The sequence below is a fragment of the Episyrphus balteatus genome, chromosome 4 (assembly GCF_945859705.1).
Source record: "Episyrphus balteatus chromosome 4, idEpiBalt1.1, whole genome shotgun sequence".
In the NCBI taxonomy this organism is placed as follows: Eukaryota; Metazoa; Arthropoda; class Insecta; order Diptera; family Syrphidae; genus Episyrphus; species Episyrphus balteatus.
Genome location: NC_079137.1, coordinates 41,947,080 through 41,964,982, shown reverse-complemented (window position 1 = coordinate 41,964,982; position 17,903 = coordinate 41,947,080). Strand labels below are relative to the sequence as shown.

At 27.8% G+C, this 17,903-nt stretch overlaps 1 protein-coding gene across 4 annotated transcripts in view; it reads right to left on the bottom strand.

Moving 5' to 3' along the window:
- Nucleotides 1-14,031, bottom strand: part of LOC129918285 (A disintegrin and metalloproteinase with thrombospondin motifs like) — a 143,382-nt gene extending 129,351 nt beyond the window's left edge. For 2 of the 4 annotated variants that reach the window (XM_055998742.1, XM_055998741.1), the window contains exon 1: nt 13,728-14,031. The gene's annotated coding sequence lies outside the window, so the exon portion shown is untranslated. The remainder of the gene's footprint in view (nt 1-13,727) is intronic. The other 2 variants (XM_055998743.1, XM_055998744.1) reach the window with 2 other exon arrangements.
- Nucleotides 14,032-17,903: the final 3,872 nt, after the last annotated feature.

The window sequence follows — 17,903 nt, the reverse complement described above, 5'->3', positions numbered from 1 at the left end:
AGAAAATATAAAATTTTGGTAAAAGTATACAAAACATATTTTATAATGCATAATTTAATTAACTACTTCCGTGGAATAATATCGCCAAAGATTAGCTTTCAAAATTCAAAGAGCTTGTCTCGAATTTTATAAACATAACTATAAATTAAACTCCTTTTTTAAGTGTTGCTTTTTTCCATGGCTGGATATTGTTCTACACATATAAAACTGAGTATTAAGAATTCATCACCGAGACTTGGTCCTTTATTTTGAAATTTTTTTAAATCGTTAATTCGATTTCAAATTTTCTAATACATTTTATGGCAATCTGAAGATTTTTTGTTTTATCAAAATAACAATAAGCGATGTATTTTCATATCCAATAATGTTATGATTGTAATTAAATTTTAGTTTTCTCCACATCTTTACCGTTAAAACGAACGTATTTTCGGAACTTTAAAGAAAAATCATAAAAACAATTTTGATGTCTTATAGCAACAAAATCATAAGAGTTCCAGTTGGGTTTAAAATAATTTTAAGCTTGTAGGTATGTACATATGTAAATACGAAAAACGAAAAATATATAAGATCAATTCTGTGCTGTCTTAGAAATCCTTGGCGTTTAAATTTTTGATATCAAATATGTAAGAAACACGATATCGCATATTGGATTCGTAACTTGAAAAATATTTTTCACTATCTGATTTATCTGAAGGGAAGACTATAAGTTCACTTTTTCCCAGATTCAACTGTAGACAGCTACCTTGGCACCGAGCTGGCTGGGAAGGCTTTTTGGTTGAGGCCGAGATCAATCCTAGACTGTGAGCGTCACCTTAAGTATGTAAGAGCGGAATTCATAGTCATAACTCAAGTTGAGATTTTTCTCCACAGTACACATATAAAAAGGTAATATCTTCCGAACTGACATTGGTCGCCAAATTGTCAAAATATGACAATTTGGTGACCAATGTCAATCCTTAAATCTTAATTGTTTTAAATTACCGACGAAAAACGCACAAAAACCGAAAAACACGCACACCACTAATTTTTTAACAATTTGACCACTTTCCGTGTAGAAACACGAAGAAAATTCGTTATTTTTAAATTTATAATTTTTTCAAATGACATTTTATAACTTAAAACAAATTTCCTGTTTACTGCTATTGAAATATAAAAATTAAAGGCCGAGCTGACAGATTGGTGCCCATTTTTGACAAACAAATTTTGACAACGTTCAGAAGACATTACCTTATTTGTGTACTGTGATTTTTCTCAACTTTAGCATTTGATCAAGCGATTACATTGAGTTACTTGAGTAAAGTAAAATCTTGACTTGAGAACATTTTTTTCGCAATCAAGTTAACAATGAAATGCGACTGATTTGAGTAAACTGCTATCTAAAAATACAATTTTTTTAATAATTCGGTATCGGGTAGTTTGTCTATTTGCTGCGATTTAATAATACACAAATAAACTAAAAAAAATATTTTAAATGTCCGTCTTCGTAAGCGTGATATAAAAAAAACTTAAGTGAGTGATAAAAAAAACTTAAGTATTTCGTCAAGTTTTTGACTACCTATTATAAGTGCGAACTGAGGAATTCCTCGAGTAATAATGTCTCCTAAGACGTTTCTTTAGAAAATTCTGGACTTGAGTTTATGTCTATGAAAAATTATTCACTTTAGGAAATTTCTCAACTTCAGTGACACTATGAATTCCGTCCTAAGTCTTTTCCTGTTTGGGTCTTAAACAAAGTGGTAAGTTCTAGCGCAGGTTTAAAAGAATCTAAACATCAGACTCGAGAATTGACAATCCAAAAAAAGTTGGTCTTAGCATCTACCAGAACTTCAAATCTTTGCAATGAATTCACTTCTTTTCAATTACTCGAACTGAAGCCTAAATCAATGGTTTTGAAAAATTAAAATATTAATCGAAAGTTCGACTTAAAAAAGTTTGTCCCAGTATTAAATGGGACTGGACTGGACTGAATAAAAACAGTACCCAGAGTAACCCTCTATCGGCACACGGGTGCGAATTTGGCAGGACAAAAATAAAAGGTGTTCACTAAAAAGTGTCTTTATTAGGGTGAAAATACCTTTTTTGAAGTTGTAAATACAATATTCGAATTCCTCGGAAAATTCTACATCAATTTTATATATGATTCTCTATAAAATAGTGAGACAGAAAAAAGTTCAAGCGACATGAAAAAGTATATACCAAATTCGCAAAAAAGAGGTGTGCCTACAGAGGGATAAATACATGCCAATCTCATGTGAGATCTTCTCACCAGAATATAAAATGAAATAAACGGATATTTCTAGATAAAAACTGAAACTTTTCGACATTATGGGCCAACACTTATGTAAAATTTAGAAAAAAAAATCGATTTTTTAGATTTTCATAATTTCAATAACATTTTTTGAAAAGAAACCTCTAATCGAAGGATTTATCTTTTTCTTTAGACTAGGTCTTGAAAGTTTGCTGTTGTTTTCAAAAACTTATCATCCGATTGTACACTCAGAGAACAAACTAGTTAATATCTAGATAACTATGAAAGAATTTAAAGAAATAGTTATTGTGACTATTTTAATAGTCAATCGAAGTACTCGTATTCTCCAAACTAACTATAAAATAATCAATTTTAACTATTAAAAAAGTAATATGTGACTATTTAAATAGTTATGAACCACTAATTAATAGTTATCCCGGTTTTAACTATTATATATAAAATATATGATTTTGATAGGCCAAAATTCATCAAGTTTTCGCTTTAAATTTGTTTATTTTTTTTAAAACTGACAATAAGAAAAAATGACAATTACATTGATAGATTTTTACAGTGCTTCTGGGTAGCTTCTTCGTAACAATATCATAATTGTTATTTTCAAATAGGTACCAAAACACATTATGAAATCGCCAAAGACAAAGATTAAACTTATGTGTGTAGTAGCCTCTTTATTTTGGATCATCAATTGATTTGGCAAAAAGTTTGGTTCATTTCCTACATTCTACATTTCCTTTCACAAACTATACTTCCTTCAGATTTGGATCTTAAGTACTTTCAATTTCGTTACCACCTTCAAAAAAATATATCTAGGTATGTACACTTCATATATTTCCTTTCCTTAATCCTAACCTACAAATATGCCAAAAGGCCTCTTCCGATATAAATCAATCGGTTTCCTCGAGCTTAAATTGATTGCAATCTCATCATACCATCATCATCAGTTCGTTTTTGTTCAAAAAAGAAATTTCCCATGATCCTCATGATGAGTAGGATGATACAAAGAAAAAAAAGATGAGTTCATTTGGAAAAAAGCAAAAAAACTAAACAAAATAAAACAATAGCGTGTTAAATCTTTCGAACTTTAAAAGAAAGCCTGTCTCATTTTATGGAAAACCATCAAACATTGACGTAAGAAACTAACTTTTTTTAGCCGCCAAAAGACCACACCATCATCACCACCGTGAGCCTATGCAATCATGATCTGTTCACAATGAAAATACCAAGAAACAAAAACAAAAAAAAAACACAACAACACTCCTAGTGAAAGTGAATTGTGACGTTTTCGTTAGTTTTTTTTGTATCTAAATTTTTCATTTGAATTGCATTTTCCATTGATTCCAATGGTTTGGCTTGAATTTAATTTTCCACAAGGAAGTGAATCGCAATGAAAGACAAAATAATAAAAAAAACGAAAAAGTAAAAAAAAAAAGAAGAGTCAACAATTTGGCAGCCAGTTGAAGGTAAATTGGAAAGACAAATATTTTTATTTATTTCAAGACCGTTCAAAGCCAAACTTGAAAAAAAAACAATAACCATCGAAACAGGTGTTATCTTTGACATTCATGGAATTGACAACGACTGGCGACTGTGTCCAGCTGTAAGGTCGAATTATATTTCATTTCATTGGAATTTGAAATTTTCAACTTGTCACTATTGTTGTAGGTTAAGAACATTGGTGCCCGAATGACAGAGACAAAACAAACAAAAAATACTTCACACGGAAGTTGAATATATGACGAAGCGTGCTGACTGTGTCAGTTACACACTTCACGTTTTTTTTTTGTTATGTTTTTATTTTGTTTTTTATTTCGTTTTGTTTTTCTATGAAATTAAGCTTAAGTTAACGGTTATTATAGTGATTACTGAGCCAAATGCCATGACGATGCGTTTCATGCGGTATAACCTACCTACTGCACCCATCAGACCATCAGAGACAGACGGGATAAGAGAAACACACGTTCATATTGCACATTGGCATGATAGAGCTTAGTTTTTATTTTGCGGAAATGTATGCCATCTTTAACTATCCTAGTAATGGTGATTATGTTTTTAATATACTCTTAAAACATAATTAACAGACAGAGTAGTAACTCTTTTTAAACACTGTCCTTAATGTACCTATACGATTTTGTGAGCATCAGCATTTAAGTTTGAGTATATTTTAGACTTCCTCCTCGCCCGATTTTACCGATTTGGGATTCAATAATTTTTCTTCCGTTGCCGAATATGCCTTACTGTGAATTGACAGTTTTCTTTTGAAGAAATAACAAAGTATCCTTTTTATTTTCTTTAAATGGACTAAAAAGCTGATTGGTGTTTATTTAAGGATTACCAGAGCAGGGGTTATTTCTTGTTGTCTTTCAAAAATTATTTCTTAATTTTGTTTCGTTTGATTGTCAACTAGCAAATTACTCGTAAAACAAAACTTTCAAAATTATTTATTTGCTTTCTGCAAATGAATATGGTGCATGATCTAAGGTGAAAGGATAACCAAGTGCATAATCGAAAGTTTCTGTTGAGTTGAAATAGAAGTTATAAGGTTGTTTGAGGTCAACAGAAAATAAATTTGATTACACACTCATTGAGTGAGAATTGTATTTTTAAACAAAATAATTACAAAAAGTGAAAGAAACTTCAACATCGAATGTGATATTTTCACTATACATATATTTTTATTTACGAAAGCCACATTGGTAGCCGAATGTTGAACTTGAATCCTTCTTTCTAAACCTCAACTTAACTGGTCGAAGCTTAAATTCTAAGATATTGTAGAAAAAACACCCAAAAAAGCAACATTCATTCATAGAAACAATAAAATATAAAAATTAATTATATTAAGGCTTAACTACATTCACCACTTTTTGAAAAAGTACAAAAGTGAAAATATTTTTTTTTCTCGCTAGCGGAATTTTTTTGTAAAAGATAGTTTACAAATTGATTTTTGGACGAAAAAATAAGCATTCTGTATCATTTGTTTTAATTTTCTAGCCCGAAAAACCATACAAAAATGCGTTTGAAAATTTTCACTTTTGTACTTTTTCACTTTTTGAGCCAATGTAGTTAAGGCTTTAGATTTGAGCTACTAAGAGTGATTGTTAACAGCAATTTAAAAGAGCCGAAAGACGTCTCTATCTCTACATCTGCAGAAGACCTACTTAAATATTTGCAGGGAGCTCCTGGTTTTGGTGCAATTTATTTGCTCTATTCTCTCAAGTCACTTATTTGCAGAAAAAAAAGGATTTGAACAAAAACATTTTTTGCGACTGTCCCTTTTGCTGTTTTGAGTCGCTCTAAACGTTTTCCAAAATATGCAGAACTTCTCCAATCTTTTGGTTTGTTTTTTTTTTTTTCTGTTTCTTTCTTTCTCCATTGGTAAGGATGGAATTCAAACAAGTAACATAGCTATATTCAGTCGAATCTCTTTTGTTGAGCTAAATAATAATCAGCCCAAATGTGAGTTTTTGACGTGAAAAAGATTCCACCCGGAAAAAAATGCATTTAACTTTTCCCGAATTGTGAGTTGCGGGCGAAAAGTTGTTCACGTACGGAAAACCCCCCGTACTTGGAACATTTAAGAAACAGCTTTTAAAATTCGGGGCGAACAAAATTATTTCGGGTGAACAAAATTTGTGTGCGTATGCATATTGCATATGCCTGCATGAATATTGTATATTGAATAAGTTAGATTTTTGTTTGTATATTTGTAGCAAAAATAGCATAAACGAAAAATTTTTTGAGTGTTTTTATAATTAATAAAACACCGTTTTAAATGATCTTATACAAAAAACGAAGTATGCCATTTTATTTCTTGTATAAAAATTTATTTTTAGACAAAAATTTTCGAAAATCGTTGGAGTCGTTTTTTTAAAAAATAATTTTTTATATATAAAAATTTTCTAACATTTTTCAAAAAAAAAGTTGGTATGCCATTTTGAAGAAATTATTAATTTACACAAAAAAAACGAAATTTCAAAATTTTTCGTGAATCCGTTTTCAAAAAATTGATTTTTGGAAAAAAAAATTTGAAATATTTTTTAAAAATCCAAAAATGTGTTTTTTGAAAATTTTCTTTAATTTTAATATTATTTCTACTTAAACGCTTTTGTATAAAAAATTTCGTAGAAATCGGGTGAGTCTTGTACGAGATATTTAGAAACCAAAAAAACCGTTCTATGGCAGGTACTAAACGGTACAAAAAATATTATTATATATATATCTATCTATCTATCTAGAGCCGTTTTTGAAAAAAATTAACTTTTGTATTTCCGTTATATGGCAGGTACCGTTAGTTTTGGTCATAAAAATAAAATTTCAATGTACCCTGTAGGGAATAACCCAAAACTGCTAAATACCAAGTTTGAAGAAAATCACTTCACTCGTTTAGGCTCCAGCTCCAGATAGAGACAGACACACAAACAGACAGACAGAATTGCCGGACCCACTTTTTTAGCATTCTCCATCATCGTAATGTCACGTAAAAATTTTATCTCGAGTTCGATTTTTTTTACGAATTATAAACTTGTCCTATAGTAGGTACCTATATCGCAAGTAAAAAAAACTCTCCTATCTTTCTATTCCCTTTGCCGTGCCATTAGCATTTAAAAGAACTTAGGTCTTACAGGCTTATGCTATTTTATTGAACAGTAAATTAGTTAAATTTTGCGTTCAATGTTTAATGTGGTGTGAAAAAATCGGTGCTTTGTAATTTTATTAAGAAATGACGAAAAATCATTCTGTTATTACATATTGCACATTGCATTTTTTTTTTCAAATAAGATTATACCTATTTTTTTCATTTAGCCCTGATTTTTCAATCGTAAGTAAGACTATCAGAAGAATAAAAAATGTCAATATAAAAAAAACTTTTATTCGTAGGAATAAGTCTTAACTCAGGTTTATCTGTCTATTGAAAAATTGGCTCTTAGTGGGAAAAAACGTTTACAGTGTAACAAATTTCAAAATATTAATGTTGACAAACTTTCATAAAATCAAAAAATATAACTTTGGAACATTGTCCATATATTTTCGAAAAAAAAATCTTAAAAATTTATTGATTAGATAAGATATGATTGTCTATCTCATAAGCCTTTAGCTTTCAACGCCAAGTACCCAAGTCAAACCCTAACAATTATCCCACAAAGACCTATACCTTTCATTCAAAAAAAAAAAAAAAATTGTAATCACAGGTGATTTAATGTGGTTTATTGTGATGATTTTCCCGATGGCGCAAGTCAAGATTACCGATATCAAATTTTTAAAGAGAAAAAAAAAACTATATAAACAACAATTGGAAGTATTTTATAAAATAATTATTTTAAGCGCGCCCATTTAAACACTTTCTCTACATCATATACACACTTCCCATAAAGTGCTGGGTTGGTTATATTGTTGAGTTTAACAGCAACCAACAAGAAATTCAAAGAAACTAAAGAAAACAAATCATAACTTGAATTGTATCTCAATTACCACTTCAACAATTAATCAAAATTGAAATAAGAATTATATTGTGTATGTGTTCGAGTAAGTCTCCGATTAATGGTTGATTTTTTTATGTGATGTAACATTTTTTTCTTTTGGTGAACCTGAATATGAATTAAAAGACTTTTTGACCACAAAATTTTATAATGACGTACCAATAAAAACGACCATGTAACAAAACCAATTAAGTCATTTAGTTTTCAAATGTTTTGGGTTTTTGGCTTTTTTTGTTGATGAAAAGTGATTTGATTGTGTTACATGACAACCTTTTACGCCCTATTTAAGAGCAGGTGTTACGTAGAACTATTTACATAGATGTTGTATCAAACAAAATAAAAAAACGTATGGGACACTGTGGCGTATGAGCGATATTTTTTTCAAAAAAAAAAGGTTTTGTTTTTTTTATTTTTCAAATAGGAAATAACTTTAGATATATTTATGGTAGAAGTATGTAATGTACATATTTAGTAAAGAATTCTAAAAGTTTTCTTTAAAGGGGCTGTTGTCAACTTGAATAATCATCAACAAAATTGAATGGACTTAATTTGTAAAATTAGTTTTTGTTTGCAAATATTGGCAGATAAATAAATTCGTCAAGCCAAATAAACAACTTCAAAGAAATACTTTAATTTTCAATATGCTTCCGACTTTTAAAAACTTAAAATTGATAAATCACTCGTGGTTTGAAATTAGTCACATGCATTAGATTTACCAAAACTAATCTTAGCCATAAAACTTAAAAGACAAATTGCCAATAGTCATAATTATTAAAAATATTTTCATTTAAAGTTTTGCACCCGAATAGCCAAAGGCAATAGACCACCAAAGACAAAAACTTTACCAGACAATATTACATACATGTTTAGTGTATAGGTATTATGTATACAGAAGCCTTCATACATAACACAATGATATGCAACTAAATTAATAACTTTTATTTATATTATAATATCCGTAACACATTTGCATTTGACTCATTTTGACCACAAAAAAAAAACCTTTGGGACAAGAGAGATACAATATTTCTTTAAGAAATGACACAACTGTATATTAACGAGGTTAACACACAGATTAAAGGTTCAAAATCTCGAGTTTGGTGGTCCAAAATTTTTGTTTTGTTGTTTTTTTTTAATGTTTCCCAGATTATGAGAGGTGATAAGTGAATAACCAAATCAGGACAATGACTGATATTTTGTATTGACCCAGTGAACTGGTTTAAGAGCCTCAAGAATTAAAAAAAAAATGACTAAACGTTTTGGTTGAGACTTTTGTTTCACTTAAAGGTAAATAACACTTAATAAAAATGTTAAACAAAAAGACGGTATTGTTTTAATTGACCTTAAATGGGTTGAAGGACTTTTGACTTTAAAGGATTTGTAATGACAGTAAATTTGTTAATTAAATTATGTACTTTAAACGTGGAAGTTAAATCCAAATTCGTCAACCTAATTTTTGTAAGGTTATTAAATTAAAAGCAATTCCATATTGAAAGGGATTATAATTTAAATTTACTACATTAAAACTTTATTTGAACTCATTAAATAGTTAATGAGACAACATTCTTCGTAATGTATTTGCTATGGAATAATTATTTGCATAATATATGAATTTGGTGTTCTAATGGTTACGTTCATTTGGTTTTTATAAGAATTCGAATTACTCGTGGGTTGAGAAGAATTTTCCCCAATTGCCTCGTTTCAATCTCAATTTTATTCGTATTGATTTAGAAACGCCGATTTTGGAGACTAAGAACTCGTTTCTTCTGCAAAATGAGTGAAATACAATTTTTCTTACCTATATTTTTTTAGTTGTTTGCCTTAACCTTGCTATTAAAATAAAAGTTACATAATCAAGGGGCACGGTAGTGCCCAGCCAAGTTCTCTAGCAACTTTGGCACTACACCCTTATTTACAGGAAACAACTCAGGCCATTTTCGACCCCCTCTAACTTCCACACCAAAGATGCTAGAAATTTCAAACTCGCTACATTTATTGAGCTTGTCAAAACCAAACTCCTCACAAAATTTAAGCCTTTTACGATGAGTAGTTTCTGAGATATAGGGCTTCAAAAATCGCAAAAACCGTAACTGACTGACTGACTCACTCACTCACTCACTCACTCACTCACTCACTGACAGATCATCAAAATTATGGAGAACTTCCCGTTAACGTAGAAACTTGAAATTTTACACGGTGATAGGGCTTGTGGTGTATACAAAGGGAAAAATCGAAAATTTGAGATTTTCAATTCAGGGGGCGTGGCATCCGCCCATTTCCGCTAAATTATCATCAAATATTATAGAGCACTTCTGATTATCGTAGAATCTTGAAATTTGGTAGAATGGTAGAGCTGGTAGTTTGTACAAAGGAAAAAATTTAAAATTTGAGAATTTCAGCCAGGGGGCGTGGCATCCGCCCATTTCCGCTGAATTTTCATTAAATATAATAAAGCACTTCTGATTATCGTAGAATCTTGAAATTTGGTAGAATGGTATAGATGGTAGTTTATACAAAGGAAAAAATTTAAAGTTTGAGAATTTAAAACAGGGGGCGTGGCAACCGCTCATTTTCACTGAATTTTCATCAAATATAGAGATTTTCAATTCTACAGCCATACCTTGCAAAAAGTAGTGAAATCACAACAAAAACATTACTGTTAAAAAAGGAGCCAAGTTCTCCTATGTTGAAATTATGCTGGCACAAAAAGTACTGAGATGTAAAAGTGTACCAAGTTCTAAAGTTTGGGTTCAAATTCGTATCAATAAAATTTTGATTGTTTACTTGGCAATTTTTTAAATAACTTTAAAAATCGGTAATTAAAAGAAAAATTGTCAAGAGAACAATCAAAATTTTATTGATACGAATTTGAACCCAAACTTTAGAACTTGGTACACTTTTACATCTCAGTACTTTTTGTGCCAGCATAATTTCAACATAGGAGAACTTGGCTCCTTTTTTAACAGTAATGTTTTTGTTGTGATATTATATTACTTTATTTAAACCGCTTAAAAGTAGATCAAGAAGTTGATAAATGAAAACTATCAATTTATGAGGAATTTAATAAATGACATTTAAATTACTCACAGTCGTTAACTATGGTATCTTGTACATCTTTTCCAAAATTAATCAATCATTTTTTTCCAAATATTTTGAATGATTGATTGTGTTTAAAACTATGAAAAAATTGGTATTTTATATTTGAGAGTTCAAATTGAGAATTTGTTTATTTTTAACTATGAATTTACTACCATATCTTGCGAAAAATTTTAAAAAAGATGATACAAAAAGAAACTAATTTTTAAGGGTTAAGTGCTTTTAAAACTTTGATACAAGCTAAAGAATTGATACATGAATAATAAAAATGTTTTCTTGGAAAAATTAATAAATTGTCTTATAATTTCATTATTATGATATAATTTATCGATAATTTAATTTTTGATAAATTATAATTTACCTATATATAGAATTATTGACAAAAACAATAAAAAAAAAAATAATAAATAAAACTGTCAAACTATATTCAATTAATTTTAAAACAAGTTTTATATCAAAACTAGTTTAGTAGTAATTTAGCAGTTTTTTCATAAATAAGTATAAATTAAGCAATTAATCTTATTCTTAAAATTATTTTGTGAACATTACTAATTGCCTGAGAATTCTGAATTTTACACCTAATATAAACTAGTTTTAGAATTTTTTCAAACTATTTTACTTATTCGTTTGATATTTATATTCAAAGGCACATTTATGCATAAGACAGAAGATAGTAAAAAAAAGTATAAGATAAAACATCAGTTGAAATAAAAAGCATGACTGGGTCGAACGAATATGCTCTTATGGTAAAAGATGCTTTGAGGGTTAAGGCTTCAAAAGAATAATTTTAATTAAATTAAGTATTCATTTTTAATAAGAAATATAAAAAAATATAAAAACTTAGTTTTAAAATTTCGAAAACTCGTTTTTAATTTATTTGAACATCCAAACAAAGAATTTTTGAATTTTTTACATAGTAAGATGTTTTTTTATATTTTTTTAAAAAAATTTCGTCTTAAAATTTTCATTGTTTTCGATTCAATCTTTTACAAGAGAGAAAGAAATCACGGAAACTGTTCTATGGCAGGTATCATTAATAAAACAGTTTGGAAAAAATTGATTTTATTTTAAATTGCAGTGTAATTACAAAGATACAACTTTTCTTAGAACCATTTTAAAAAAACGGTTCGGTTATAAAATTTGGTAACTAAAAATCAAAAGAATGCATGGAAATTTAAGTGAAAAGATATTTTTTAGCGTACCAAAATCACTCTAAAAAAAAATAATATTTTTTAAAGATGATCTTCAATGATCAATAATCTAATCATGAACAGTAAGAGAACACAAGCATAGGAAAGCAAAGGAAAAGGAACGTTGTAATTACTGATACAAAATTTTTAAAGTCGATACATTTTAAAAATTGTAAATCGTTTGTATACGGTTTTCGATACATTTTTTTTTTGGGTTATTTTACGGACCACAAAATTAAATATGGGCCAGTTAAGGAGCTTAAATAACAAAAACTAAAAATTTTTAAAAGATAAATCATTAACGAATAGATCTATTTACTATGATACTTTTAATTTTTTTGAAAACGGTTTGATGAATTCTTTAAAAACTTTGTTTTTTTATGTCTATTAACATCTCCGTTTTATTATTTTTCTTTTGAAAAAAATTGATATATGTTTAAAAACTATATTTAAAAAAAATGAATCTAAAAATTTTCAAAAAAGAATCTGAAAACAACGAATTTTATGGTAAACTTGTTTTGGAGCTCTAAACTACTAAAAAATATATTTTTGTATTTTTGATTACAAAATTTATATTAGGTATTTTCAAGATTTAATTAAAATTAAATTAAAAATATTCTTTTATTATTTTTTAAAATTCTTTAGTATTTTAAGTGAATTTTAACATAATAGTAATAACGTTCTACTAAATTATGCATTTTAATTTTTATCATTGTATTTTAAGAAAAAAATAAAAAATCAGGATGGTAAATTTTATGGAAAACGAAAATTGAGTATTCTTAAACTAGTCAAATCCTCTATAATGTAAGAAAAAACTATTAGAAAGAATTGATTTCTTTTCAATGTCTATTTTTTCGTAAACAATTTAAACAATCTAAATGAAATTTCTTGAAAATAAATATTATTGGAAAACCATGTTCCAAATTACTTATCTGCATGAGAGTAGCATAACATTTTTTTTTTTGAAAATTAACACAACTCTTTCTATTCTAATGAACTAATAACATAAGAGCAAGTACGTGATATTTCTTCTTTTGTTCATACGAGTGTATTCCATGTAACTTAACACTTTGAACCATAGTAAGTTGAAAAACAAAAAAAAAAACTAAGAAAACATGTTCGCTAACAGATTTAAAACAAGATAAATTATCTTATTGTGCCTTCTAAGTAGAATCAGAGTTGAATTTCAACTAAACGATATTTGATAATCAACACTCAAAAATATGTACCTACGTGATGTTATGATTGATATTTAATATCGGAATCAAATGCTAGCTCAAAGTTCTACCAAAATATGTCAAGTTTCAGTGAAATATTAAACTATAATTGATTAAGTGAGGAGAAGCAGTGAATTTAGTTTTGAATTTTTCCTTACAAATTTTTATTACTTCTTATTTTCTTATAAGATTCTATACTTTAGCAAAATCATCACCTTCTTTCTTTATTATAAACCAAATCTTAAAATTTCAGCCATCATAAAGTGAAATTTTAAGTTATTTCAAAGAATTCTTTTCAAACAAAACCTCAAACTTTAAATAAAGATAACAAAAATAAACAAGGTAATAATAAATTCTTTAAACATTTTATACATAAACATTATTTCGTTCTATTCAACAAAAAAAAAAAAAACAAGATCTTAAACAAAAGATATCAATTATGCAAATTATAGACAACAGAAAAAGAAAAAAAAGTGTCACTCACCGTTATATTTCTTGATATTATCTTTTTTATCTCCTTCTTATTCGTTGTTCTTTTTTTTTGTAAATCAAATTCGATCATAAATATTTCAGCAATAATCCCATATACAAAAAAAAATGGTCAAATCGACAGATAAATAGATAATTCCACAAAAGATGACGTGCCGATTAAACAATATATAAAATATACTTGTTAAAAAACCACACGAAACGAAAAAAAAAATATTTAAAACAAAAGATTGGTTTGATATTGTTAACACACAACAAACTTGAAATCGCGAAATTCACTTTGAATAAAATTTTTTTATTTTATAATATAAATTTTTTTCTTTTTTCTTATAATTTTGCGAAATAAAGAGAGATACTTTTTTGTATCTTTTTTTTTCTTTATTTTTTTTATATCTTTTTGCTAGCCCGTTTTTTTATATTTTTTCTTTATTTTATTCAACAAAATTCACATAATATACTAGCTGACCACGACACGATTGGGAATTGAATTTTTTTTTTTCTTGAATATTCACCACACCACAGAAATACAAAAACAACACAAAAAAAAATCAGTGTTGACCAACAGATGTTTCTTTGAAAAAAAAAATGTATCTTCAGGATTTGAAATGTTAAAACTGCGTTGATGATGACCTTTTTTATCGATGTCGATGGTTTAGTTGGAGTATCTTTTTTATTTTTATTTTGCAGATACTAAAGTTGATGTTGTTTAATGCACACAATAATTGCGAATCTAGTAGCTATTACGAAACTCTTGTAATTCTCTCTCAGTTTTGCCCGTATTTGTAGGCACGTTATTTTTCCTATACGTATCTGTGTATTTTTTCGTTGAGATTTTTTTTTTGATGATAGATTGCAGATCGTTGGTGGTTTTTTTTTTGTCGTTGGTGAAAAAGAAAAAACGTTTTTTAAAAATTATTAAACTTTTGATTAAAAATTTAAGAAACTTAAAAATTGATAGAAAATGTCACAGTAAATAGAAGTTTGAAGAAAAAAACGATTGATAGAGCAGGCAGTTTTATATGTTTTATAAAAAATTCATTCACTTTCTCTTATACACGATGAAAAAAAAAACACCTTAAAGGCGCCACGGCGCGCACCGACAAATTATGATTGCTTATGGCCACAAGCGAGCGATGCAAGCGATGTAAAGTGAGAGAAGTAAGAAAAAATAAAATCAAAACAAAACACCAATTCAAAACCAATACCTAAACCACACAGAAACAAGAAGGCAGAGATACATTTTTTTATAATTTTTTTTTTTTTTGTAATTTGTATCCAACAGATTGTTTTTATTTTTTAGTTTATATTTCTCTCTTTTTTCTTTAATGACAAATAGTTTAAAAAGTGTTAAATTATTGAAGAAAAAATAAAGTCACAAGGTGTAGAAGAATAGGTAGTATAGAAGATTTAAAAAGCACAGGTTTTTTTATGCAAAGATTGCATATGTTTTCATATTTAAAGTTTGTCACGGTCTCGTAGAGATGGAATTTTTTTGAAATAAAAAAAAAATTCAAAAAGACCTACAAAACATAAGTTGAATATTGAAAAAGAAGAAGACCAACAATTCGGAAGTTTAATTAAATTTTAAATTTTCAAGGTTTTTTTTTTCTTTAGTTTTTTTTTGCTTATTTTGCATCTTTTTATTAAACCAGGTGTATCTATGTATCTCAAGTATCTATTCAGGTAGTGATATGTATTTTATTTATTAACAACAACAATTTTTTTTATTCTTCTATTTTTTTTTTTTTTTAATTTAGCTATAAAGTAAAAAAAAAATCACTTTTAATTTCAAGCTCGTCCAAGTGTGTATTATTATTATAGTAATCGTCGTGGTAACTCGCGTAGAGTAGTCTCACTTTTCTTTTCACGAAAGACCACGACACGACTACGTAAAGGAGAAGCTGATATGGGTAAAGAGTAGTAAATAAAGATATATATGAACATTATAGACGAGGATGATGACGAGGCCGAGAGGGAGGTGGATAGGAGGAAGGGGTGTTGGGGTATAGTGGTGTATAGTGTTGTGGAAGGGAAATAAAAGCGAAAACGCGATCAAATTATTACAAAACCTCAAAAAAGATACTTGAGATAGTAGCATTGTACAAAGATACACATGTGTGCAGCAGTTTAAATGCAATTTTATGTATAGCTTTTTTTTGTTGTTAAACTACTGGCAATTGCACTTTGAATTAGACAACAAACAGAAAGAAAAAAAAATTGTTATATTGCAATTCAAATGAATGCAAAAGAGCAAAGAGTTGGTAGTTTTTTTCTTTTAGAAAATAGATATATTTTCTGTGTAAAGCTTTGTAATTCACACCTTTTTTTTAAATATTTTTGTTTGAAATTGTATAATATTTTTTAACCGAAAAGTTTGATAAAAATTTGGTAAAAACTATTTTTTAAACCAAACACAATATTTTTTGTTTTTTAATTTAATTTTATTTGAAAAACGTATCGAAAACGACGACAGAATATCAAAATAAAAAAAAAAATTCAAGTCAACCGATTTGTGGCCGTCTACCTAAACTGGTCGGCGCACACTAAAAGTTAAGTCTTACAAAATCTAAAGCTGAAGACTTTTATTTCTCGTCCGTCCGTCGAAGAAATATATAAAAACCGTGTTAAAGTAGACGACAGTGACGACGACGACGACGATGATGGTTTGGTTGAGCGACTTATTCAAATGCGCTTTTTGTTTAAGGTTTTGTTGTTGTTGTTTATTCGATTGGTAATATATATAAATATGGTAAAAAGCTTGACTTAAAAGTTTTACACCAATTTTGCATGCAATTATACGAATGTGATTAAAAAAAAAAATAATAAAAAAAAAAGAAAGAGAGAATTGGTATTAAAAGAAAATACCAAGAGAAACACATAAAACAGCAGAAAGGAAAAATGAATATTTAGCAAGTATACGTACAATACCGAGCTTATAATTGATCGTTAATATGAGAGAGAGAATGAGGGAAGTTGAATTGAAACACAAAGCTTAGAGGAATGTAAAGTGGCAGCCATATTACATTGATCAGTGAGGAAAACTTTTTGCGTTATTAGCTTTTGTGTGATTGGTGGTGAATTGGGTGGTAAGTAGGTATTTGAGTTTTTTTTTTTTAAGTTTTGTATGTGTATTTGTGATATTGAGTGATATTTTCACGATTAAGCTTAGATTAGAATGGGGATTAATTTTGAGTGAGTTTATGTAAATAATGACAGAATTAATTTTTTTTTTTGTTTGGTCAATATGAATCAGATTAATAAAAGATACATTTTTATAAGGTTGAAATTTCGTAAAGAAGTGCTCGTCATATTTAAATATTTATTCGAAGCGAATAGTACTCAAAAAAAAAAGCAATAAATTGAAAGTTAGCATATTTATTAGGTTAAACCAAAAAAAAATTATCTTCCTATTAACAATGAAAAATTATGAATTTTAAATACAAAAAATTAGTGACAAATAGATAAATAGGCTTTAGTATTTTTTGTGTCTTTTAAAATTTGTCGGTATTTGGAAAAATTCAAATTTTTAACTATTACTTCGTAAATTTTTAGAATATGAATCTCTATTTCCATTAACATTTTTTAAATATCAGCCAAAAATGCTCTATAAAATGTGTTTTATGATATTTAAAATGTTAAAACAACATTTTTATTATCAGGATGATAATAATGTCACATTTTGGAATTTTTTTTTTTTTGATATTTTATTATCATTTTTTCATATCAATTTCTCATTCCAAATTATTGAAAAATATTAAATAAAAAATTCTTAATGTGTACTAATTTAAATACGCTTTGTGTTCTTTCGAAGTAAAATGTATGATTTACTGAGAAAATTTGATCGGCACTAAGATTTTACTTCACATAGTTTGGCAGAAAATAACAAAACAATTATACCACCTATAATAGAAAAAATAATATCACCATTATTTTGTAAAGAATATTCCCTTTCAGTAATGTTTTGAAAAAAGAAAGAAAATTTTTAAAATAATAAAAATAATAAAAAGGAAAAGGAAAGAAATAGGTTTCATTATAACAAACTAAAACGTAAAATCTAGTCAAGATTAATATTTTAACTGTCAAAGTGAAATTTTCACTATCCACTTAAATTTAAAAAAATGTCAAAATGATATTTTAATTGTTGGACGACTTTTGTCACTGAAAAATGTTA